The sequence below is a fragment of the Ornithorhynchus anatinus genome, chromosome 3 (genome assembly GCF_004115215.2).
Source record: "Ornithorhynchus anatinus isolate Pmale09 chromosome 3, mOrnAna1.pri.v4, whole genome shotgun sequence".
Taxonomy (NCBI): domain Eukaryota; kingdom Metazoa; phylum Chordata; class Mammalia; order Monotremata; family Ornithorhynchidae; genus Ornithorhynchus; species Ornithorhynchus anatinus.
Window position 1 is genome coordinate 123309545 of NC_041730.1, and position 26826 is coordinate 123336370.

General features: G+C 43.8%; 1 protein-coding gene and 1 non-coding gene across 2 annotated transcripts in view; both read left to right on the top strand.

The window, feature by feature from the left end:
* HPSE2 (heparanase 2 (inactive)) overlaps positions 1–26826 on the top strand; it is a 563007-nt gene that overhangs the window by 336457 nt on the left and 199724 nt on the right. The gene's annotated exons all lie outside the window — the stretch shown is intronic.
* LOC114810873 lies at positions 15150–15287 on the top strand. The gene has a single exon (XR_003758563.1). It is a non-coding gene; the product is annotated as a small nucleolar RNA SNORA7 (small nucleolar RNA).

Genomic DNA, 26826 nt, shown 5'->3' on the forward strand with positions numbered 1-26826 from the left:
CGAATGGCATCTCGTTTCTCCTCTGGAGTGGTGGGATCTCCTTCACCTTGAGGAGCATGACAGGTCTTCTCTCCCAGTGGCCCCCCAGAGAGAGGCCCCAGCCCTCTCCAGTCTCCCCTTCAGGTAGGGATGAACTTGGCAATCATCATCATCCTCATCATCAATGGTAGTTATTGAGCGCTTACTATGAGCAGAGGACTGTACTAAGCGCTTGGGAAAGTCCACTACAACAGAGTTGGCAGGGATGTTCCCTGCCCATGGGAAAGGATGAGGCAAAGGAAAACCCTCGGTGTTGACTCTATTTACTGCCATTGTTCTTGTCTGTCCGTCACCCCCGATTAGACTGTAAGCCCGTCAAACGGCAGGGACTGTCTCTATCTGTGGCCGACTTGTTCATCCCAAGCGCTTAGTACAGTGCTCTGCACATAGTAAGCGCTCAATAAATACTATTGAATGAATGAATGACGGGCATTCTCTTGGGCTCAGAGGTGAGAGTCAAGCCCAATGTTTCCTTTTATTGGAAAAACAAAATTTACTGTAAAACTCCTTCCATTTATTGGCCCCTTTCAAAACCATTGGCTGTTGTTCAAGACAAACACCATGTGTTTGCAACTTGTTCAAATATACACAAAACCAAGTGGGGAGTGTGTTGTGTTTCTTTTGGCTCAAAGATCTGCACTCTTTGGGGGCAGCAGATAGCACCTGGACTCCACAGTTCTCCCTCCTACCCTTAGCCACTCCCCAAGATAGACTCACAACAGCTAGAACACCTCCTCCCTCATCTTCCCTCGGAGCCCCACAGCAGTTATGTACATATCTGTAATTTATTTATATTCGCGTCTGCCTCCTATTCTAGACCGTAAGCTTAGTGTAGGCAGGTAATGTGTCTGCTTGTTGTTATCTTGTACTTTCCCAAGAGCTCTGCATACAGTAAGGGCTCAGTAAATATGATTGAATGAATGAATTCATAAAGGATAATCTCCAGAAATCCCACCATCGAGGACTGAAAGAGACTGACCAGAGGTCTGTTACCACAACGTTAAGAAAAAGCTCAGAGGCAATGGAGACTTGCTCCCCACCACCAACGGGCCTCGTTACACTGAAGGGCATATCAGCGTTCCCAGGAATCAGGCAGCCATTTTCAAACACCAAGGTGTGGGGCATGGCCACACACAATGCTTCTCACAGTGTCTTTAAAGAACACACATAACCAAGACAGGCAATCTAGTACTGTGATCTAGAGTAGCAATATGGAGAAGCAGCACGGTGTAGCGGATAGAGCACAGACCTTGGAGTCAGAAGGTCCTGGGTTCTAATCCTGGTTCCGCCACTTGTCTTCTGTGTGACCTTGGGCAAGTCACTTCACTACTCCGTGTGTTTCAGTTACCTCATCTGCAAAATGGGGATTGAGATTGTGAGCCCAAAGTGGGACAGGGACTGTGTCCAATGTGATTTGCTTTTATCTACCCCAGTGCTTATTATGGTGCCTGACACATAGTAAGCACTTACAAAATACCACAATTAATTAATTTAGAATATGAGGCTTGATGAGCTGGTGCCTCCGATCCTAATTTGGAGACCAGAGATACATCTACAGTCAGGGTGGACAATCAATCAGTCAATCAATGGTATTGACCCTTTACTGGGTGCAGATCACAGTACCAAATATTTGGGAGAGTACAATGGGAGTTGGTAGATATACCCCAGGACTTAGTACAATGTCAGGCACACCGTAAGCACTTAACAAATGTCACTTAAAAACCCCCACAAATTTATAATCTAGTTGGAGAGACAGATATTAAAATTAATTAGAGATCGGGAATGCAGCAGAGCATATAGATAGAGACATAAGTCCTAGGGGACTGGAGTGAGTATCAAAGTACTTAGGGGCTGTGGACCAAAATGCATTGATAACACAGAAGGGTACAGGAGTAGATTGGGGTGGTGAAAGGTCATAAAAGAGGAGATGTGGGGCTTTGAAGATGGAAATAGTGTTGAACTGCTGAATATGAAGGGAGAGGGAGTCCCAGGAAGGAAGGAGGACGTGAGCAAGGAGTCATTGGTGGAAAAGATGAGATCAAGGCACAGAAAGTTGGTCTGCATTAGAGGAGCGACGTGCACAACATAGACAACAGTGGGATAGGAGCAAGGGTAGGCAGGATGGGGAGAACCTATTGAGTTGATGGTGAAGAGTTTTGATTTGATCTGGTGGGAGACATGCAACTGAGTTAAGTAAGGACTACATTGGGAAGAGGCTGGGACAGGTCAGCGAGGAGGCCAGTATGATAGTCGAGGTGGGATGTGACAAAGAGAATTAGAAAGAGCATAGGATTGGAAGTCAGAGGCCCTTGGTTCTAATCTAGAGGATGCAGTGGGGTCGAGGGAGAGTATGTTTGGGATGGGAGATCTGTGGGCACGTTTGAAAGGGGTGGGAAAAGAGTCATTGGAGAGTGAAAAGTTGAAGATGGCCGTCAGGGAGAGAAAGATTGCCATCAGGGAAGACACAAGTGTTTCATAAGGTTCAAAGGGATGGGGTTGGAGGGGCAGGTGGAGGGGGTGAAATTTGAAAAGAGGAGAAAAATCTCCTTTTTAGAGATGGCTGGGAAGGCTGAGAAATGACTAGGAAGAGCCAATCATTTGTATTTATTCAGTGTTTATTGTGTGCAGAGCACTGTACTAAGTGCTGAAGAAGAGAGTGTTGATCTGAGGAAAGGAGGAGCGTGGGACTGGAGAGTTGCAAGGGGAATTTTATGGAGTCCATGCCTGATGATTTGAGTTTTGTCAATGAAATAGCAGCCGAGGTCATTTGGGTTCAAGCGAGGGAGGAAGCTGGGGACAGAGGATTTAAGAAGGGAGTTAAAATTCGGAACCAGTTGGAATGGGCAATGGGTATGGGAGTCAAGGGTGGAGAAAGATTGTTGCTCGACAAAGGAGAAGACAGAGTTCTAGCAGGTCAGGGTGAGTTTGGGGTGGATGAGGTCAGTTTCAATGTCTGAAAGTTTGCAGCAGCATGAGCACACGAACAGAAGAATCATACTGTGCAGGTGATCTGGGGCTGTGGCGTGGTGGTACGACAGAGCTACTCTGTGGGATTTGCTACCGTTAGAAAACTAATGAGCTATGTCTCTTTTCTAGCCGAAGCCACAAACCATTGCAACTCTTGGTCTTACCTGATTTAATGAATGAGTCCCTGAAAAATCCAGGCAACAGAGGTGGAAAGCAGCGTGGCTTAGTGGAAAGTCCATGGACTTGGGAGTCATTCAATCGTATTTATTGAGCACTTACTGTGTGCAGAGCACTGTACTAAGTGCTTGGAACTTATAATTCTGCAACAAATAGAGACAATCCCTAGCCAACAATGGGCTCATAGTCTAGAAGGGAGGAGACAGACAACAAAACAAGTAGGCAACAATAACATCAATATAAATAAATAGAATTTTATATATATATATATTTACATCATTAATAAAATAAATAGAATAACAAATAGGTACATATATACACAAGAGCTGTGGGTTGGGAAGGTGGGTAGAGCAAAGGGAGGGAGTTCTAAGTCCTAGCTCTGCCACTTGTCTGCTGTGTGACCTTGGGCAAGCTGCTTAACTTCTCTCTGCCTCAGTTACCTCATCTGTAAAATGGGGATTAAAACTGTGAGACCCTATGAGACACCCTGATTGCCTTGTATCGACCCCGCTTAGAACAGTGCCCGGCACGTAGTAAATGGTTAACAAATAGAGAAGCAGCATGGCTTAGTGGAAAGAGCTCTGGCTTGGGAGTCAGAGCTCATGGGTTCTAATCCCGACCTTGCCACTTATCAGCTGTGTGACTTTGGGCATGTCAATTAACTTCTCTGTGCCTCAGTTACCTCATTTGTCAAATGGGGATTAAGACTATAAGCCCCACGTGAAACAACCTAATTACCTTGCATCTACCCCAGAGTTTAGAACAGTGCTTAGCACATAGTAAGAGTAATGATACTGGTGGTATTTGTTAAAGATCATAATAATAATTATTATTATTAGCAAGCCCAACTGGCAACCGTCTCTCCAGGAATGGCTCGTTGAAAGCCATCAACCTAAAACAGTAGCCTCCTACCAGCTTTGGTCCTGTCTGAGGAAGTTAAAGGAGAATAGTCTGGAATAGTCTGGGGCACTCCTAGAATATGTGGTCATCCCAAGGTCCCTCTGGATCAGACCAGATAGGAGTGTCATTTGATCAGATGCAATCCCAACTGGAGAGCCAAGAACATTCAAAAGAAGCCAGGCTTATGAGGATCAAACTACACTGATCCTGTTTTACTGATTTATTATAATTTAACATAATATATTTTATTGATTTATTCATTATTTGTTTAGTTCTTATTATGTGTCAAGAACTTTTCTAACCACTGGAGTAGATATGAGTTAATCAGGTTAGACCCAATCCCTGTCCCACATGGGGCTCACAGTCTAAGAAAGGGAAAACGTATTGAATCCCTCTTTTATCGTGGCTCAGTGGAAAGAGCCTGGGCTTTGGAGTCAGAGGTCATGGGTTCGACTCCTGGCTCTGCCACTTGTCAGCTGTGTGACTGTGGGCAAGTCACTTAACTTCTCTGTGCCTCAGTTACCTCATCTGTAAAATAGGGATTAACTGTGAGCCTCACGTGGGACAACCTGATTACCCTGTATCTACCCCAGTGCTTAGAACAGTGCTCTGCACATAGTAAGCCTTTAACAAATACCAACATTATTATTATGTTGTTGGTTACATTGTACTCTCCCAAGTGCTTAATACAGTGATGTGCATACAGCAAGCACTCAGTCAGTACAACTGATTGTTTTTCAGTTGAGGGAACAGAAGTACACTGATGTTCAGTTACTTTCCCAAGGTCACACAGTAGACAAATGGCAGAGCCAGGATTAGAACCCAAATCCTCTGACTCCCAGGCCTCTCCCCTATCCACTGGGCCATGATTTCTCCGATAAAGCCCTGGTCTGCATGAAATCATAAGGTTTGGTCTACTCACCACAAAGTTAGCAAACAGGTAGACCAGCTCCCAGAACCAACTGGCATGGACCCCTGAAAACAACTCCAAAATGGATTGGGCCAGAGACCACCAGCAATGTCACTCACGAGGCTCCATATCTTACTGCCCTGCATCATGAGGGCAGGGTTCAGCACCCCTTTTCATTCATTCATTCATTCATTCATTCATTCATTCATTCATTCATATTTATTCAGCATTTACTGTGTTGCCAAATATGTGTCACTCTGCCTTACCCAGTGGTCTTCCAAGGAATGCCTTGCCAGCCTATCAGTGGAATTCATTCATCCATTCAATCGTCTTTATTGAGTGCTCACTGTGTGCAGAGCACTGTACTAAGCTCTTGGAGACTACAATTCAGCAAAAAAGAGAGAGTATCCCTGCCCAACTACGGACTCACAATCTAGAAGTGGTGAGACCGACATCAAAATGAATAATCAGGCAGCATTAGCATCAACATAAATAAATAGAATTATAGATATATACATGTCATTAATATAAATCAATAGAATTATAAAAATGTACATGTATACACAAGTGCTGTGGGGTGGGGAGGGTTGTAGAGCAAAGGAAGTGAGTCGGAGTGATGGAGAGGGGAGGGGAAGCAAGGAAAAGGGTGGCTTAGTCTGGGAAGCCCTCCTGGAGGAGGTGAGCCTTCAGTAGGACTTTGTAGGGGGGAAGTGTGATTGCTTGGCAGATTTGAGGAGAGAGGGCATTCCAGGCAAGAGGTAGGAAGTGGGCCACGTGGGTAGGATGTGGGACGTGCCCAGAATGTTTCTGTAGAAAGATAAACTGGGCAGCAGAGTGAAGTATAGACTGGAGTGGGGAGAGACAGGAGGTTGGGAGGTCAGAAAGGATGCTGATGCAGTAATCCAGTCGGGATAGGATGAAATTGTACCAACAAGATAGCGGTTTGGTTGGAGCGGGAAGGGCGGATCTTGGCAATGTTGTGAAGGTGAGACCGGCAGGTTTTGGTGATGGATTGGATGTGTGGGGTGAATGAGAGAGTGGAGTCAAGGATGTCGCCAAGGTTGCGGGCTTGTGAGACTGGAAGGATGGTAGCGTCGTCCAGAGTGGCGGAAAAGTCAGGGAGAGGATGGTGTTTTGGAGGGAAGATAAGGAGCTCAGTCTTGGACATGTTGAGTTTTAGGTATTCAGAGAGCCTTTACTGAGTTGAGAGCAATATATTGGTAGAGTACACCTGAAGCAAAATTAACACTCTCTGCCCTCAAGAAGCTTACAGTCTAATGACCGAGACTGGAGGACACAGATTATTTACAAATAGTTGGAGCATGAAGAAAAGCCAGGATATAACAGATAGTAAGAATGTCAGGATGAAATAGAATAAATAACTGAATATACTTATGAACTGGGGTTGGGTATGAATTCATGACGGCTCTTGGATTGCTAAAGCTTGGGGTGTTGGTGATTAATTAGGAAAGGCTTTCTGCAGGAGATGGAATTTTAGAAGGGCTTTGTAGATAGAGTTGTCCTTGGGCAGATCTGAAGGAAGTTCCAGGTAGGTGAAATAGCCAGGGCAAGGAAATGGAGGCAGGAGAGTCAAGAGCAAGATTCAATTATATGTAATGTCTGTTTCCCCCTATAGACTGTATGTTCATTGTGCACAGGCAACCTCTCTACCAACTCTGTTAAATTGGACTCTCCCAAGCACTTAGTACAGTAAGCACTCAATAATTGTGATTGATTGGTGAATTCATTCATTGAGAAAGTTGGGTTGGAATAAGTGAAGAATGTAAATTGAAAAGCAGCAGGTGAGGAGAGCAGATATGTGATATGGGGAGAGCTGGTGGACAGTCTTGAAACCAGTGGGAAAGTGTTTTTCTTAATGTGGAGGTAAATGGTAACTTCTATCTTTCTGTTCCAACTCATTATGCAGCACTCACATAAAGGGAACGCTTGCTTAGTCCCAGTTTTGCTGCTCATTTCCAAGACTGCCCTGTGTTGTGCTGATTTTTGTGTTGGCAGTGCCTGGTTTCATGCTTGCTTTTTCCTCCTTATCCTTCCAACACTCTAAAACGGCCTCTCTGTGCTGGATTAAATCTGGATTAATTAGGAACCTCCTTTTAACCAAGATGGAGCTACATCTTTCTCCAGATGACTGCCTTCTGGCCCACACCAAACATCTGAAACCAATACTAGCAGAAAGGCAATTTCCAGTTCCTCATGTATTCCCAAAGAAGAGTAAATTGCCTTTGGAAATCTTCTCTAGTAGAGAAAATGTGAAGTACAGAAATTGGGAAGTTCTATGGGTCACTATTTCTTTATTTTAATGGTATTTGTTAAGTGCTTACTATGTGCCAGTCACTGTACTTAATGCTGGCATAGATACAAATTAATCAGGTTAGGCACAGCTCATGTCCCATACTGGGCTCATAGACTTAATACTCATTTTACAGATGAGATAACTGAAGCCCAAAGAAGTGAAATGCCTTGCCTAAAATCACACAGCACACAAGTGGTAGATTTGGGATTAGAACCCAGGTCCTTCTGACTTCAGGCCCCATACCCTATCCACGAGGGCACTCTGCTCCTCACTAGAGGCTATAATCCATTTGTATGAAAATGTTCATCCATTTGGGTTACATGATGGATGGGTGAATTTGTGCTACTATACATTATTTAGGTGAAATCCTTCAAGATGATATGACAAACAAGCAGTATATAATGGCTGGTGTTCTCCTAGTTGAAATTACTGGTCCCCCGATCTTCCGACCAAGGGGCGGCTCCAGGGAAGAGTGAGGCGGGATTTGTTCTCCAAAACCAAAGCAGCTCTGTCAGGGACTCTCCCTCAGTTTCCCTCTGCCACCCCTCCAGGAGCCAGAGAGGAGGCAGAAGGGCCATGGGGGTGAAGGGGGATGCATGTGCGGGTTCCAGCTCTGGACCGGGGGGCTGAGAGAAGGCGGGGGCTGCGTGGATGAAGGGGGACAGGCAGATGGTTTCAATCGATCATATTTATTGAGTGCTTTCTGTGCGAATAGCACTGTACTAAATGCTTGGGGGAGTACAGTAAAATAGAGTTGGTAGATATGTTCCCTGCCCCAAGCAAGTTCACAGTCTACAGCAGGAGACAGACATTAGTTAGTCAGTGAATCATGTTAATTGAAAGCTTACGGTATGCAGAACACTGTATTAAGCACTTGGGAAAATACAACATAATTAACAGGCACATTCCCTGCGAACAACGAACTTAGAGTCTAGAAGGGGAGACAGACATTAATATAAAAATAAATAAATTTTGTATATGTGCATAACTGCTGTTGGGCTGTAAATTACAAGTGTAATACAAGCAGAAAAGGAGTGGGAGAAGAGGAGATGAGGGCCTAGTCAGGGAAGGCCTGGGAAGGTCAGGGAAGGGAAGCAGCGTGGCTCAGTGGAAAGAGCATGGGCTTAGGAGTCAGAGGTCATGGGTTCTAATGCCGGCTCCACCACCTGTCAGTTGTGTGGCTCGGGGCAAGTCACTTAACTTCTCGGTGCCTCAATTACTTCATCTGTCAGATAGGGATTAAGACTGTGAGCCTCACATGGGACAACCTGATTACCCTGTATTTACCCCAGCGCTTAGAACAGTGCTCGGCACATAGTAAGCACTTAACAAATACCAACATTATTAGTATTATTATTATTAAGGCTTCTTGGAGGAGATATTTCTTCAATAGGGCTTTGAAGGTGAAGTGAGTGTCAAATATGAAGAGGGAGGGTGTTCCAGGCCAGAGGCAGGACATGGGCAAGAGGTTTCAACCGATGGATGAGGGGACAGAGAGGCTGCTCCAGTAGAAATAGGGGGGAATGAGGGCCACCTCCCCACTAGTTAGCCTGGGTCTGGAGCAGTGGCCAGAGCAGGGCAGCCCTTCTTGTCTCCCTCTTCAAAGCAGGAAAATGGTGCAACACCAAGCAGCTCTGTCCCAACTCCTAGGAAGGTCTGAGCCACCTGAGGGCCTTCTTCACCTTTCATCAGCGCAACCTCTGAAGCAGCAGCTGGGGTAGGGGAAGCAGGAAAGCACTGAGGCTCCTCGCCAGAACCTAGACCCTCTAGCCCCAGCCCTAGGGCAAATGGAAGAGACAAAACGAGAAGGCTCGTGATTGTTTTTTATTCTTTTCATTTAAAAAACCGACAAAAAATAAACCCCTGAGGCCAGTTATATGCTCCTGTTATAGGATTGACCAGGGGAAGTGATGCTATAATGGTCATAGTTTAACCCCTTCTACTGAGGAGATGTAGATTTAATAAATATAATCAATCATATTAATGCTCTGCACACAGTAAGTGCTCAGTAAATAGGATCGAATGAATGAATGAATTGAGTGCTTTCTGTATGCTGAGCACTCTACTAAGCTCTTGGGAGAGTACAATATAATAATATAACAGATACATTCTCTGCCACAATGAGTTTACAGTCTAGACACTGACATTACAAATTTGTAATACAACCAAATGCCTCCTATTCCAATCAGCTCCCTGCTGGGGACTCCCTGGTGGATACCGAACTCTGTATTTCTGGCTAAGAAGAGTAGTAATAGCATTTTTTGGTGCCCAGTTGGTGTATTGCACTGATTTAGGCACTTTAGAAATAAAGAATATTGGAATGATCCATCCCCTGCACATAAGGAGTTTATAAAAATATTTACAAGTAGAAAGGTCAAAAATAAATAAAACAGACCTATATACAAGAATGCTAAACAAGGTGGAAATAAGTTCAAAATTTGGCTGAAGAGTATGTTTTGTATATCAATAAAGGATGTAGAATATTGGCTGTGGGCAGGAAATGTTATATTGTACTCTCCCAAATGCTTAGTACAGTACTCTGCACCTAGTTAGCATTCAATAAATATGATCGACTGACTGACTTCAGTATATGTGCCTATCAGTCATATTCTTTTAACTTAAACTTAAATATATTGTGAGACAAACTTATTCGTGTAACTGAGGTAGAACAGATAAAATACACTTTAGCATCAGTGTATATATATATTTGGATTCTAATTCATTTTTAAAAGTTCTGAGAAACTTACCTAAATGAATGATAGTAATTTCTTTTGGACTAATAGACTCTAAGATACTCTGAATCCTTCTACATGTAATAGATATGACTATATTCTCCTTAATATGAAAAGAAAGAACTGACTGGCGTGTGCAGAAAGATTATTTAGGAAAGTGGTCAGAGCAACAGAGTGAAGTAAGGACTGGAATGAAGAGAGACCGGATGCAGAGAGGTCAGCGAGGAATACACAATAGTCAAGTTGGGATAGAACAAGTGCTTGGACCCGTGTGATAGCCATTTGGATGGGAAGGAAAGGGCGGAGGACTGGAAATGTTGTTAAGGAAGAACTGACAGGAATTGGCAAAATCAAAGAGTCAAACATATTTATTGAGCACTTTGTGCAGAAAATGGTACTAAGTGCTTGAGCGAGTATAACAAAGAGAAGCAGTATTGCCTACTGGAGAAAGCATGGGCCTTGGTGTCAGAAGAATCTGGGTTGTAATGCCTGCTCTGCCACTTGTTTGCTGTGTGAGCTTGGGCAAGCCACTTCACTTCTCTGGGCCTCAGTTACCCCATATGTAAAATGGGGATTAAGGCTGTAAGCACAAAGTGGGTGAGGGACTGTGTCTAATGTGATTAGCACAGATTCCAGTGCTTAGTATAGTGCCTGGGACATAGCGCTTAACAAATTCCAGAAATAAAAGGGTTCGTAGACAAGTTCGTTGCCATAGAGAGAAAGGTTGCTGACTTGAGAGAAATGAATGATGATGGTGTTATCAACAGTTATGGGAAAGTCTTAGGGAGAGAGAACTTGGGTGGGAAGATGAGAAGTTCAGTTTTGGACCTCTTGAGCTTGAGCTTGGACAGCTTGGGTCGTCATGTTATCCATAGATCCTTGCACTAATGGGTTTGTCCCATATCAGTCCTGTCTCTCATTTTGTTTTTTTCTATTCCTACTTATATCAATCAATGTGGTATTTACTGAGCACTTACTATGTACAGAACCCTCTGTGAGGTGTTTGGGAAAGGACCATGCAACAGAATTGGTAGATACATTCCGTGCCCACAGTGAGTTTATATCTCAAACTTCCCACAGGCTTTGTGCTGGAAGAGTAATCCCTCTCCTGATTTCTGCCCACAAAACTGGTCTATCTGCTGCAGTGGTCTCTCAGCAGTCCCCTGAAACTAGGTTCCACTGTCTTTCAAATATCATTTCTGCGCTCTGGATTTGTATTGACCTCCTTTAAGTTACTCCTTCAGCAGCTGCTGTTATTCCATTCTCCTCACATGGTCCAATAAACCCATCAATCAATCAGTAGTATTAATTGAGCATCTACACTGTGCAGAATACTGTACAAAGCAATAAAAATTGGGAGATACTCTCTCTGCTTTTATGGAGCTTATATTTTAGTCAGGGAGACCCGCAGAATAAATTACAGGTAAGGGAAGCAGCAGAATTTTATGATATGCCCGTAAGTGCTTGAGGGATTTGGACCCAAGCACTGCAGAAGGGAGGATGGTAGGATGCAGAAATGAGAGGTCAGTCATGGAGGGCTTCTTGGAGGAGAGCCGAGGAGTAGCATGGCCTAGTGGAAAGAGCATGGCCTTAGGCATCAAAGGAGCTGGGTTCTAATCCCAGCTCCACTGCTTGTCTGCTGTGTGACTTTGGGCAAATAACTGTTGAATATGAGGAGGGAGGGAGTTCCAGTCTGGAGGAAGGATAATAATGCTAATAATAGTTATGGTATTTGTTAAGTGCTTACTATGTGCCAAACGCTGTCCTAAGCACTGGTGTAGATACAAGGTAATCAGGTTGTCCCACATGGGATTCATAGTCTTAATCCCCATTTTACAGATGAGGTAACTGAGGCACAGAGAAGTTAAGTGGCTTGCCCAAGGTCACACAGCAGACAAGCAGTGGAGCTGCAATTAGAACCCACATTCTCTGACTCCAAAGCTCGTGATCTTTCCATTAAGCCATTCTGCTTCACTGCACAAAAGGTCAAATTCAAGAAAAAATTCACTGAGGTAGCATAAGAAGATTGGCAATAGAGAAGTGTGCGGGCTGGGAGAAGTGCTGCTGTGAGAATTTAGATGGGTTAAAAATAGCTCTTCCTCCCCTTACCTCACTTTGAGTCCAAACCTGCTACTAGGAGAAGGGGTCTCCTCTCCTGTTCCTGTTATGGCCCGGGGATATGATCTAGGGAACCTTACAAGACATCCCAATGGAGATGTTCTAGAGGCAAGAGGAAGTGCAGAATTGCCAGTCAGATGAGGGGCAGGATTAGAGAAACAGATCTGAGAGGTAACCACATAGACGTGGAAGCCAAAGCCAGGTGAATAGTTGAGCTCCCTGAGAGAGTAAGTATAAAGTGAGAAGAGTCAAGGACCCCCTGTAATCAGAGGTGGAGCCAGGAAACGAAACTGAAAACCAATATGTTGTCATTTCATTTAGAAAGAAATGATCCATTCTACATTTGCTTAAGTGTAAAGCACCACAAAGCTGATAAGATGATAGTAAACAACTAGATCCAAAAACAACACACAGAGAATGTGAGTGTGGTGTGGGGGGAGTGGGGGTGTTTATGTTTGTGTGTGTGTGTGTGGTGTCCACTGCTTTTCAGTCTGAGCCATTCACTTTGGAAATTACAGGCTACCCTGAAGCTTTGGGGGAAAGCCCATCAGTGTGGACATCCAATGGAAACACTAACAGTGAGGATTCTATCAGGGTTCTCCACTGGTGACTACGTGTACAGATCAAATGGGGGACAGACCACAGGCATGCAAAGATGAAAAATCCAGGGAGTGAGTCAGAGAATGTCTTTTTATGAGCAAGGAGGTATTTTTATGGCGCAGGCCTGATGTTGGGTCTCTGATGTTGGGAAAGCAGACTGAAAACAGCTGGGCAGTACTTTGTATCAGTTGCCATAGCAACTTGATACATTTGTCTCAAGTCATTTGATCACTTTGGGAGCTGGATTGCCTCAATGTGGATGTTTGACTTTCGGGATTACTCTGTGCAGTGATTACGTCTGTTTAGTTGGGTTCCCGGGATTACATTGTGCAGTGATTACATTCATTTTGGGAATTTGGATCCTGGGATTACACAACATGGCTGTACCTTGGGAACTTTTCTCTCAAGATTACCTAGCACTGCCATTCCATTCCCACCACTGAGGACAGATTTCCAGGTGTGCTCTGCAGGACTGATTGCTTGATATAGGGTCTGCACAACTGAATCTTGCTAAATGAAGTTTTAGTGCATGTTTGGATTCTAACTCTCCATTTCCAATTACTCAAACTCCCCCTTTCTCCTCTTACTCCTTTTCCCCTTCCCTCCTACAACCAAAAATGCAATCTTTGGGGGCCCAGGGATTTTGGTCTCAATCCAAAAGTGATTTCTCTTAATTGGAAAACTGAAGATTTGGATTTCTGGGCAGGTAGAAATAAATATATTGGTCCCATTTTAAGAACAGCAAAAGTATTTCCAAATGCTATTAAATGGCTCCAAAATGAATGAACTTTCAGGGTCAGTGGGAGAGAGAGGGTCTCCTCCTCCACACTATGCACAATTTTGATTCCAAAAGAGGTTAGTAGGTAAGCGATTGGTCCTGCATTCTCTTGTTCCTGCATTTTCTTAAATTCTCCATTAGGGAATTGGGCATATTTCCCACTCCGTTGTGTACAGAGAAATGCCCAACAGCTCCCCAAATTAACTAAGCACAATGGCCTCACTCCCAAATATTTCAGGGGCAGAATGGCAGAAGATCCAAGCAGAGCAAATACCTCTTTAAACACTTAGACCCCTAAGGCGCAAATTCTCCATGTGACTCATTGCCTGGGAGAGAGAATCTCCTGGATGATTTCTGGGAAGAAAAAAACACCCAACAAAATACACAATGAAATAACGAAGTTAGAAGCAATGGAAAGATGGCTTTTGAGTGTGCGCAGGATGTAATTTCATGACTGTCTAAAGTTACACGGCTGTTTCTGGGACTGGAGAGTTTCGTAAACACAAAGTATTGTTGTTTGATGGCAGCATAGCTGTGGTTTTCTGCTGGTATTCTTATGCGGAGGTGGATAGCTACGTCCTGTCTTTTTTTCCGCCTTTTCTTCTTCACTATTTCAATGGGTGTAAATAAATAATAAGAGAAACAAAAAAAAAATCTTCATGGTGAAAATCTTTTCTGTTTTGTGAGCTTCACAAAAGTCAGAGAATGCAAGCTTCTCGGGGTAAGTTTTAGTTTTCCAGGTTGCACAGATGTAGTTTTTTCCAATGCCAGTTAGAATTTCAATTGGACTTTTTCTAATGTGCATCACATGAGAGGAAGATTCTGGATTAATTAGCAATTTGAGAACTGTAACAGTTGTGTTTCATCCTGTGTGCGAATAATTGTGAACCGTCATGTTCAATTGACACTTATTTTTTCTGCTTATTTAGTTCACTTTCTTTGGGGGAAGTTCCTCCCCTTTTGAAAAAGGGCTTGGCAAATTTTGGTATTTGGCAAGGGTGGGAATAATTAGTCCTGATACATATCTGGTTATTTGTTAGACCCCAAAAAAGTGAAATATCAGAAAGCTAAGTGAAATGGTAGCCAGGTTGTTAATGCCATTTGAGAGTAGGGAGACATTATTCCAGTTTTCAGAGTGCCTGATGTTAGACCGTAAATTCGTTGTGGGCAGGGAACAAGCCTGCCAACTCTTTTGTATTATACTCTCCCAAGTATATAGTATAGTGGTCTGCACATAGTAAATGCTCAATAAATATCATTGCTCCTGCTGCTGCTGATGACATTAGTAGAAATAGTTTAGAAAACATCTTCGAACTGTCATCATTCCCATCCTCATCACCAAAAGCCATTGTTAATTGAATGCCTGCAACTCTTGGCTTTTTTCTTGGCCCATCACCAGCTCATGAGACTTGGTCAACCCAAACCACTGTTGTGCCATTACCTTCTGCTTAAGAGTCCCTCTTTTGTCTGGGATGACTGGTTCCACCTGAACTCCAGTGGTGGTGTGAATTGGGCCCCCTAGGTGTTGTGGTGAGGAATGAGAGTCCACAGTAAGTGCACAATAAATAACATTGATTGATATTATTATTATTAGTAATAATACTAATAATGATACCCCTCTCAGGGTGGCATCTGGAGAGTTTCCAGGACTCTACCAGTCTCGGCTATGGGAGGGAGAGTCAAGCAGAGGGCTACCCAGGCCAATCCTAGCTTGAGCAGTGGCTAGCAAGTGGAAGGCAGTCTGCTACAAATCAAAACTCACCCGTGCTGGGCAGCAGCAGCAGCATGGGAGAGAGTCGAAAGCAGAGACTTGAGTTTACTGTGTGGAAGGAGGTAATAGTAAACCCCTTCCATATTTTTACCAAGAAAACTCAGTGGTTACACTACCAGAACAATTGCAGATGGAGAGCAGGGCGTTCTGGGAGAGATGTGCCCATGGTGTTGCTTTGGGCCGGAAATAACTCGAAGACATGAGACGAGACAAGTAATAGGGTTAACGGGTCAGAGCTTTGCAAATTTGGTTATCTGGAGAAATTCACTGAGATTATTCATGATTGGGGCTCATTCAATTCTTCACCCGATCATAATTGGGATGATGTAGAGCTTGGTGGTGGGTCCAGTTCTGTTCAAAACTTTCCTTAGTCCCATGCTTGGAGATGTACAGAGAGTTAGAGTCACAGGATGGTATAGATCTACCAACTTTGTTATACTGTACTCTCCCAAGAGCTTAGGGGAGGGCTGAGTGCTGCATATATGATGATGAGAAGCAGCCTAGCCTAGGCCTATTCATCCATTCATTCAATCATATTTATTGAGCACTTACTGTGTGTAGAGCACTGTACTAAGTGCTTGGAAAGTACAATTCAGCAACAAAGGGAGACAATTCCTGCCCAAAATGGGATCACAGTCTGAAATTGGGGAGACAGACATCAAAACGAGTATCCAGGTATCAATAGCATCAGTATAGAATTATAGATCTATACACATCAAAACAAGTAAACAGACTTTAATGTAAATAAATAGAATTTTAGATATGTACACATATACACAGGTGCTGTGGGGTGGGGAGGAAGGTATAGCAAAGGGAGAGGGTCAGGGTGATGGGGAGGGGAGAGGGATCTGAGGAAAAGGGGGGCTTAGTCTGGGAAGGCCTCCTGGAGGAGGTGAGTCTTCAGTAGGGCTTTGAAGGGGGGAAGTGTTACTGTTTGGTGAATTTGAGGATGGAGGTTGTTCCAGGTCAGGGGTAGGTCATAGTCCAGGAGTCAACAGCGGAGCTAGTGAGAATGAGGCACAGTGAGAAGGTTCGCACCAGAGGAGCAGAGTGTATGGGCTGGGATATAGAAAGTGAGAAGGGAGGTGAGGTAGGAGGGGGAAAGGTGATGGAGAGCTCTGAAGCCAATAGTCAGGAGATTTTGCTTGATACGAAGGTTGATAGGTAACCACTGGAGGTTTTTGTGGAGGGGGGTATGTGCCCAAAATGTTTCTGTAGAAAGATAATCTGAGCCAAAGAGTGAAGTACAGACTGAAATGGGGAGAGAGGAGGTAGGGAGGACAGAAAGGATGCTGATGCAGTAATCTAATCGGGATAGGATGAGGGATTGTACCAACAAGGTAGCAGTTTGGATGGAGAGGAAAGGGCAGATTGTGGCTATGTAGTGGCCTACTGGATAGAGCACAGGCCTGGGAATCAGAATGACTTGGGTTCTAGTCCTGGCTCCATCACTTGTCTATTGTGTGATCTTGGTCAAGTCAGTCAACTTCTCTGGAACTCAGTTACCTCTTCTGCAAAATGGGGATTAAGACTGTGAGCACCATATGGGACATGGACTGACCAACTTTATTAGCTTGAATCTATCCCAGCATTTAATACAGTGCCTGGGACATAGTAATAGCTTAAACGAATGCCATCGAAAAAAACCAAAAAGAGTGTACCAGAAGACGGGCAAGTGTTCGTGAATCTCTTCACTTAGACCTAGTGAAAATCTGTCAAGGAGCAACAGGCTTCTAGAAGGGAGATGTTTTCCAAATATTATATATAAGCATTTGAAAGAGAATGGTCAGTAGGAATAAGGGTGTGAGCAGTATGTCTGCTCTTTGTCTTCACGTGCCTAAGTAAATGTTCTGGTTTCAATCAATCAATTAATCAGTAGTGTTTATTGAACACTTTGTGTGTGCAGAACATTGAAGTTAGTGCTTGGGAAAGTACAGTATAACAGAATCGATAGACATGTTCCTTGCCCACAGTGAGCTTGCAGTCCAGAGGGGGAGACAGACACTAGTATAAACAAATAAATAAATTATGACTATGTGCATAGGTTCTGTGGGGCTGAGTGTGTGGTAAATAAAAGGGGACAAATCCAAGTGCAAGGAGCTGAAGAAGAGGAAATGAGGGCCTAGTTGGGGAAGGCATCTTGGAGGAGGTGTGCCTTCAATATGTTTTTGAAGGTGGGGAGAGTGATTATCAGTTAGATATTAAGTGGGGGGGGCGTTCCAGGTCAGAGGACATAGCCGTGGGGTTGGCAGTGAGATAGGCGAGATCAAGGTACTGTGAGTAGAGTTAGTATTAGAGGAGTAAAGTATATGGGCTGGGTTGTACTAGCAAATCATGGAGGTAAGGTAGGAGGGGGAAAGGGGATTGAGTGCTTTAAAACCTATGTTAAGGAGGATTCTGTCTGATGTGGAGGTAGTTGGGCAACAACCAAAGGTTCTTGAAGAGTGGGGAAACATGGAATTAATGTTTTTATAGAAAAATGAACTGGGCAGCAGAGTGAAGAATAGATTGGAGTGGGAAGAGACAGGAAGCAGGGAGGTCAGCAAGGAGGCTGATGCAGTAATCAAGGCTTAATAGGATAAGTACTTGGATTAACGTGGCAGCGGTTTGGTTGGAGAAAAGAGAGCTGCTTTTAGTGATGTTGTGAAGGATTAGAATTTAGGTCCCCTGACTCACAGCCCTCTCCTTCCACTTCTAGTTTATGCAGTGCAGCTTCCCTTACTGGAAATGTTTTATTCGAGAGTTTGTCTGACAGCAAATCAGAGATTAAATCTCTGAAAGCATTTTCTCTAAAGTTTGCTAAATATAGCGGGGGAAGAAGCTAGAGACATTAATCAAAAGCAAAACCTAAAAAGGGGAACTCTGGTATTTCAGAGTAATAGTAGTAGTATTTCTCGAGTGTGCACAGGATGCAATGCAATAGAATAATTGGAATGATGATAATGATATTTGTTAAGCATTTACTAAGTGTCCCAGACACTGTACTATGTACTGAGGTGCATACAAACTAACCTGATTGGACACAGTCCCTGTCTCATGTGGCTCTCACAGTGTCAATTCCCATTTTACAGATGAAGTAATTGAGACTCAGAGGAAGGGAAGTGACTTGCCCAAGGTCACACAGCAGGCAAGAGGGGGAGCTGGGATTAGAACCCACGACCTTCTGATTTCCAAGCCTGTGTTCTACCCTCTACAGAAAGTCCTTAGCAGGGAGATTTCAGACAACTGTTTCCGTGGATGCAGCTGAAAGATTCAAATGCCAAGCTAGTTATCAGGAAGATGGGGAGGCAGAGATACCTGTTCTTCCTGACTCAGAATGCTGGGAGATTAATCAAGACGTCTTGTTGGAGAATGGGACACCATTCTTTTCCTGACAGGCCTGCCAATTTTCTAGCATCTCAGCCTTTGGTGATTTAAGATGGACATATTGTCTTGTCTTATGCCATCGGGTCATCTCCGACCCAAAGTGACACCACGGACACATCTCTCCCAGAATGCCCCACCTCCATTTCCAATCATTCTGGTAGTGTATCCATAGAGTTTTCTTGGTCAAAATACAGAAGCGGTTTACCATTGCCTCCTTCCGCTCAGTAAACTGGAATTTCCTCCCTCGACTCTCTCCCATGCCGCTGCTGCCCAGCGCAGGGGAATTTTGACTTATACCAGATTGCCTTCCACTCACCAGCTGCTGCCCAGGCTAGGTATGGAATGGGTACACGTCTACTTGACTCTCCCTCCCGAAGTCAAGGCTGGTAGAGGACTGGAAACGCTCCAGGTGCAACTCTGAGAGGGGGAAGATGGATATATGCCAGGCTGATTATCACTAGATTGTAAACTCAAAGAGGGCACCCATCGTGTCTACCAAGTCTATTGTAGTTTACTAACCCAAGCGTTTAGTATAGTGCTTTGCAGATAATAAGCACTTCATTAATACAACTGATTGACTGATTTCTCCCTCTTAGATTGTGAGTACTGTGAGGAACAGGGAATCTGTCTGATCTGATTATTTTATATCTACCCCAGTTCTTAGCCCACTGTGGCTCTGCTGTATAACTTTGGGCAAGTTATTTAACTTCTGTGTGCCTCAGTTTCCCTAGATTCAAAATGGGGATTCAATAACCTGTTCTCCCTCCTTTCATTCAATTCATTCAATCATATTTATTGAGCTTTTAATGTGCGCAGAACACTGTACTAAGTGCTTGGGAAGTGCAATTCATCAATAAATAGAGACAGTCCCTGCCCGCAATGAGCTCACAGTCTAGAAGGGGGAAGATGGACATCAAAACAAGTAAACAGACATCAGTAGCATCATTATAAATAAATAGAATTATAGGTATATATACACATCATTAATAAAAATAAATCAAATTATAAGAATAAATATGTTTATATATACACAAGTGCTGTGGGGCGGGGGAGATAGAGAAAAGGGAATGGGTTAGGGCAATGGGGAGGGGAGGAGGAGCAGAGAAAAAGGGGCGCTTAGTCTACGAAGGCCTCCTGGAGGAGGTGAGCTTTTCGGTAGGGCTTTATTTATTCAGTAGGCCTCCTATTTAAACTGTGGGAGAGGGACCGTGTCCAACCTGATTAACTTGAATCTACTGTAGCACTTAGAACCAAGCTTGGCACATAGTAACTGCTTAACAAATCCTAGTAGTAGTATGTTATTATTATTATAATTATCATTGGATCATTGTCATATAGTAAATGCTTAACAAATAGAACAAATGTTATTATTGTTATTATCATGAGAAACAGCGTGGCTCAGTGGAAGGAGCCCAAGCTTGGGAGTCAGAGGTCGTGGGTTCTAATCCCAGCTCCACCACTTGTCAGCTGTGTGACTTTGGGCAAGTCACTTCACTTCTCTGTGCCTCAGTTACATCATCTGTAAAATGGGGATGAAGACTGTGAGCCCTACGTGGGACAAACTGATTACTTTGTATCTACCCCAGCGCTTAGAACAGTGCTTGGCACATAGTAAGCGCTTAACAAATACCATCATTATTAATAAGCAATCAATGCTATCATTAAAAAGTTGGAAGTTTTCAACCTAACAACTAAAAAATGTAAATTGGAGAAACAGTTTTGTAATTCTAAGAGATTTCTGCATTAGAGAAAATGTAAATTTAAGTGGCATTAAAATATCAACATACACGTAGTATTCGCTGATAATTTGGATCGTAAACCACTGAAACCTAGTCAGGAGGTAGAATGGACTTATTTGCATATGGTGGGAAAGCTTACCTTTCATTTGTTTTCTATTTAGACTTAATAGAAATCACTAAACTGTAGAGCATTCCAGTACAGAATGTAATAATCCAAAATAAACCTTTATTTCCAAACATCTTGTACCTTCTAAATTATGGGAGATAATAAACCGTAATTTAGTACTGCTGAATTTGAGAAATTTACAATGGATTAAAAGTTTCTACATGCTTGGGGTACCCTTAGTCAAAGAAGTTAGTAGAAAATGAATTAAGATATCATTCACTAAGCAGAATATTCCGAGAAGAACCCCTATTTGACATTATTAAATTATTGAACCACTCCTCTGGCAATAAGATGTTTCCCAGATGAGTGAGTATTTGGGAAGAAAGTTAGAAATAGACTTCCAACAAATTTGAAAATGAAATAAGTGAAGAGGACGTTTAATAAGAGACAGGATGACAAGAAAATAAAAAGTTGTGGTATGATAGATGTTATAACCCATCTCTGGCGATTCCCCTTCCCCTAATTTCAGGCACTCAAGCTATGAGCCCATCTCTGGGGATTCACCTCCCCCGTATCTTCAGGCACTCAAGTTACAAGCTGGTGTCTGAGGTCCTTATCTACTTCAGCCTCCCTGTTGGCGACTAATGAAGGCATACACCATCTAACCGCCTATGGCTATGAGGGCCAAAGGATCCCCGCCTACATTTTGCCCTGAGATCCAATCCAGACTCCATCATGGATCCAGGCCTAGACTTTATTCAGGCACTCAACGACAAATTCAAAGCGAAACCAAACCGCTACGGTCTACAGCAAAAGGCTTTATTCAATTCTTAATCTAATTAAAGGGGTAAACGCACGCACACACACACACATAAACAAATATGTATATATCTATATATAGCTATTCATTCGACTGTTTGCCCCATGTGCATGCAGATGGTCCCATGCCAGAGGAGTTCGAGGAGTCCAGCTGGCTCTTGATGGGCTCGCTAATTCGTGATTTCTGTGAGTGGCAGCATGGACTCCCGGTGCAAGTCTTAGCTGGTTTGTGGTGGCCGCATTGTAGTCTGGTTCTTAGCTCATGATGACTGCCTTGTTTTGGTTGTTGGGATGCCAATTTTAGGTGGTACAGCCCCTGTGGCCTGTTCTTAGATCATGGCCACAGACCTGGTTTGTGAGCCATGGCAACCTCCTTCTTTCGGTTGTTTGGCCACAATTCCTAGGTGGTACCACCCCCAGGGGTCAGGATCTTCCCCCTTTTATTCTCATTAGCTAGGCTAGAAAGGCTTTCTGTATTGGCTGCCTGGGGCATCGTAAAGGTTCCTGATTCGCTGCTTCGGGCATTGTGGTGGTTGTTCCAGGCCCATTACTGGGTAAAGAGATGAGGGAAGGTTATGTCTCCCTCCATGCCCACCCTGCAGACTGATCTTGAATTTATCTGGTGTGCACATTCCTTCTGCCCTGCAGCAAAACAGCGTGCACAGACATTAGAGACAGATCGAGCATACTGTGATGATGCTCAGGCTGTTTGCCTAGTTCCTCCTCGAATTCCTTCTTTGATGTTGTTGTTCACAGACTCAAAAAACAGTCACTTGTAAAATGGCTTCTTGGTCAAGAAAAGGGCTTCCCATGGGCTCACTACAACAGAATTTCTCATAGTGTAATCGAAGTAGGACGTTACATTTAGGTGGATGAGTGACAAAAAGGTGGTTGTCATTATGTGAGAAGTGACACCAATAATAATGACACCAGTAATAACTGTGGAATTGGTTAAGCAATTATTATGTGGCCTAGTGGGAAAAGCATGGGCCTGGGAGTCAGACCTGCTGCATGACCTTTGGCAAGTCAGTTCTCTGTACCTCAGTTCATGCATCTGCAAAATTAGGATTCACTACCTGTTCTTCCTCCTACTTAGACTCTGAGCCCCACGTGGGACCTGATTATCTTTTATCTACCCCAGTGCTTGGCACATAGTAAGTGTAAGTACCACATTTATTAAGTACTTTAGTAAGTACCACAATTATTAGGTGCCAAGCACTATACTAAGCACTGGGGTAGATATAAGTTAATCAGGCCAGACACGGTCCCTGACCCTGATGGGGTAATCTAAGTAGGAAGGAGAACAGATATTGAACTTCCATTTTATAGATAAAGAAACTGAGACACTGAAAAGTTAAGTGACTTGCCCAAAGTCCCACAGCAAACTCAATTAAGGCTAAAATTAAAAGGACCCACACATAGGGAAGTGGAGAGTCCTGCAACTACCATCTGAGGATAATGCAATAATAGCAGCAGGCATGGATAATAACATTTTAGAGAAAACAAGGTACTAGAAGATGAGTGAGGTTTTCCATCCCATCCCATCCCATATAATGCTGGAGTTTATTGGAAGCATAAAGAATAATGACAGTCCAAAACAGGGACGGATAAGATGCTTTAAGAATGTTGGCTAGCATGAAAAGATGAAAGACCAATTAGTATAAATTTAATCATAATTTTTATTATGGTATTTATTGAGGACTTATTATTTGCCATATCACTGTGTTATGTCCTGGGGTAGAAATAAGACAATCAGCTCAGTCTCTGTCCCACACAGAGCTCACACTCTAAGAGATGGGCAGAGCAGATATCTTACCCCATTTTGCAAATGAGGAAATTGAGGCCCTGAGAGATTAAGTGACTTTGCCAACGTTACATAGAAGGCCAGATGCAGAGTAGGGATAATCAATCAATCAATCATATTGATTGAGCATTTACTGTGTGCAGAGCACTGTACCAAGTTCTTGGGAGCATACAATACAACTGAGTTGGTAGACATATTCCCTGCCCACAAGTCCTCAAGTGAACTCATTGTGAGGAGGCAATATGTCTATTTATTGTTGTATTGTACTCTCCCAAGTGTTTAGTACAGTGGTCTGCACACAATTAGTGTTCAATAAATACAGTTTAAAGAATGAATAAGCTTGCAGTCTAGAGGGATAAGAAACCAAGTCTCTTCTTTCCCAGCCTACCTAGGCTGTGTGACCCTAGTGGGACAAGGATTCCAATCCAATTACACATTGTATCTACTCCATTACTTAGAATGGTGTGTGGTACATAGAGGAAACTTAGTAAATACAATTTCCAAAGTCCAGTCTTCCCACTAGTCCTTGATGCCCCCTTGATATTTAAATAATTTAAAGTATCCTGGTGAAGCGTGGAAAGGTTCTTTCACCTATTTTTAATCATTTAAGGTATGTAATTTTTTTATTCCGAGGGAAAAATGCCAAGGCAATCATGTTATGCCTTTAAGAATTAGGAAGGTTCCAGAAGGAAATACAAAGTACCGGAATACACAGCTGAGAACAAAGAGAAGCAAAAGACGCTGACTATAAAAACTAGTTTAAAACTTGTCTAGACACCAATTATTTGTTGTTCTACAATCTGCCTTTCCTGGCTTCAACATCAGAGACTAATCAAAATCCTGCCACTGAGCTGCTGGCAGATGGGACAGTGGAAGAACTCCCCACGGTTGGGTCTTCCTGATGGAGATGAACAGTGGTCTTGACTTTCACCTACCCTCACCTTCCCCTCGACGGAAGGGTTCAAAAACCATCTTTTTGCATCTCTACAATGTCTTCTTCCCTGTAAATATGGAGTGGAAGTCGAGCTGAGGATATATAAAAACTGAAGGTAGTGTGACTGCATATTTATGTTTTCAGTGTACATAAGACTAATTGACATTTTGGGATTGTGTAGGAGGATGGGGTTTGGTGTCAACAAGGGGTAGGTGAACTCATTCGCTCCCACGGCTTCAACAATCATTTATACGTGGACGATACCCAAATCTATATCTTCTCCCCTGTTCTCTCTCCTTCCCTCCAGGCTCGCATCTCCTCCTGCCTTCAGGACATCTCCACCTGGATGTCCTCCTGCCACCTAAAACACAACATGTCCATGACTGAACTCTTTATCTTCCCTCCAAAACCCTGTCCTGTCCCTGACTTTCCCATCACTGTGGATGGCACTACCAACCTTCCAGTCTCACAAGCCTGCAACCTTGGTACCATCCTTGACTCCGTTCACTCATTCGCCCCACACATCCAATCTGTCTCCAAAGCCTGCTGGTCTTACCTTCACAGTATCTCCAAGAGCTGCCCTTTTCTCTCCATCAAACCGCTATCATGTTAGTACAATCACTCACCCTATCCCAACTGGATTAGTGCATCAGCATCCTTTCTGATCTCACACCTTCTCTTTCTCCCCACTTCAGTGTATACTTCACTCTGCTTCCCAGAATATCTACAGAAACATTCTGGGCATGTCACCCCCTTCCTCAATAATCTCCAGTGGTTGCCTATCAACCTCCATATCAAGCAAAAACTCCTCACTATTAGCTTCAAAGCTAATAATAATAATAATGTTGGTATTTGTTAAGCGCTTACTATGTGCAGAGCACTGTTCTAAGCGCTGGGATAAACACAGGGGAATCAGGTTGTCCCACGTGGGGCTCACAGTCTTAATCCCCATTTTACAGATGAGGGAACTGAGGCACAGAGAAGTTAAGTGACTTGCCCAGAGTCACACAGCTGACAAGTGGCAGAGCTGGGATTTGAACTCATGAGCCCTGACTCCAAAGCCCATGCTCTTTCCACTGCGCCACGCTGCTCCTCTAAAGCTGTCCATCACCTGGCCCCCTCCTTCCTCACCTCCCTTCTCTCCTTCTACATCCCAGCCAGCACACTCTGCTCCTCTGCCGCTCACCTCCTCAATGTACCTCGTTCTCATTCATTCAATAGTATTTATTGAGCACTTACTATGTGCAGAGCACTGTACTAAGTGATTGGAATGTACAATTCTGCAACAGATAAGGACAGTCCCTGCCCACTGACTGGCTTACAGTCTAATTGGGGGAGACAGACAAAAACAATAGCAATAAATAGAATCAAGGAGATGTACATCTCATTAACAAAATAAATAGGGTAATAAAAATATATACAAATGAGTGGACGAGCACAGTGCTGAGGGGAGGGGAAGGGAGAGGAGGAGGAGCAGAGGGAAATGGGGGGAAAGGGGGCTTAGCTGAGGGGAGGTGAGGGGGCAGCAGAGAGACAGCAGAGGGAGCAGAGGGAAAAGGGGAAGCTCAGTCTGGGAAGGCCTCTTGGAGGAGGTGAACTTTCAGTAGGGCTTTGAAGAGGGGAAGAGAGTTAGTTTGGCGGAGGTGAGAAGGGAGGGCGTTCCAGGACAGCGGGAGGACATGGGCCAGGGGTAGACGGCGGGTCAGGCGAGAACGGGGGATGGTGAGGAGGTGGGCAGCAGGGGAGCGGAGCCTACAAGGTGGGCAGTAGAAAGAGAGAAGGGAGGAGAGGTAGGAGGGGGCAAGGTGATGGAGAGCCTTGAAGCCCAGTGAGAAGTTTTTGTTTCGTGCGGAGGTCGATAGGCAACCACTGGAGGTTTTTAAGAAGGGGAGTGACATGCCCAGAGGGTTTCTGCAGGAAGATGAGCCGGGCAGCAGAATGAAGAATAGATTGGAGCGGGGAGAGACAGGAGGAAGGGAGATCAGAGAGAAGGCTGACACCCCTGGCCTATATCCTACCTCTGGCCTGGAATGAATGACCTCCCTTCTCAAATCTGCCAATCATCATACTTCTCCCCCTTCAAAGCCCTACTGAAGGCTCAACTCCTGCAAGAAGCCTTCCCATATTAAGCCCCCCTTTTCCTCAGCTCCCCCTCCCCTCCCATCGCCCCGACTCGCTCCCTTTGCCCTTCCCCCTTCCTCACCCCACAACATTGTGTATATATGTACATATATTTACTCATATTAATGCCTGTTTACGTCATGTGCAGATACCTATATTCTATTTATTTATATTGTTGCTATTGATGCCTGTTTACTTGTTTTGATGTCTGTCTCCCCCTTTCTAAACTGTAAGCCCACTGTGAGCAAGGATTGTCTCTATTGCTGAACTGTACTTTCCAAGCGCTTAGTACAGTAAGTGCTCAATAAATATAATCAAATGAATGAATCAATCAATCAATTTATGATTGTGGCTGAAAGGATGCCAGGGATTCAGTTTGGTGAGCTGTTGTGAGGAATGAATAACTGATTCCCACCATATCTCTTTCCTTTCTTCTTGGGTTGCTCAACCTCCTTTACTGGATGTTTCTCTCACTTGATGTGCCTTCCTTTTTTTTTCTTTTATTTGTTAAGCATTTACTAAGTGTCGAGCACTGCTCTAAGCATTGTGATACACAGTCCCTGTCCCACATAGGGCTCACACTCTAAGTAGGAGAAAGAACAGGTATTGAGTCTCTGTTTTATGGATGAGG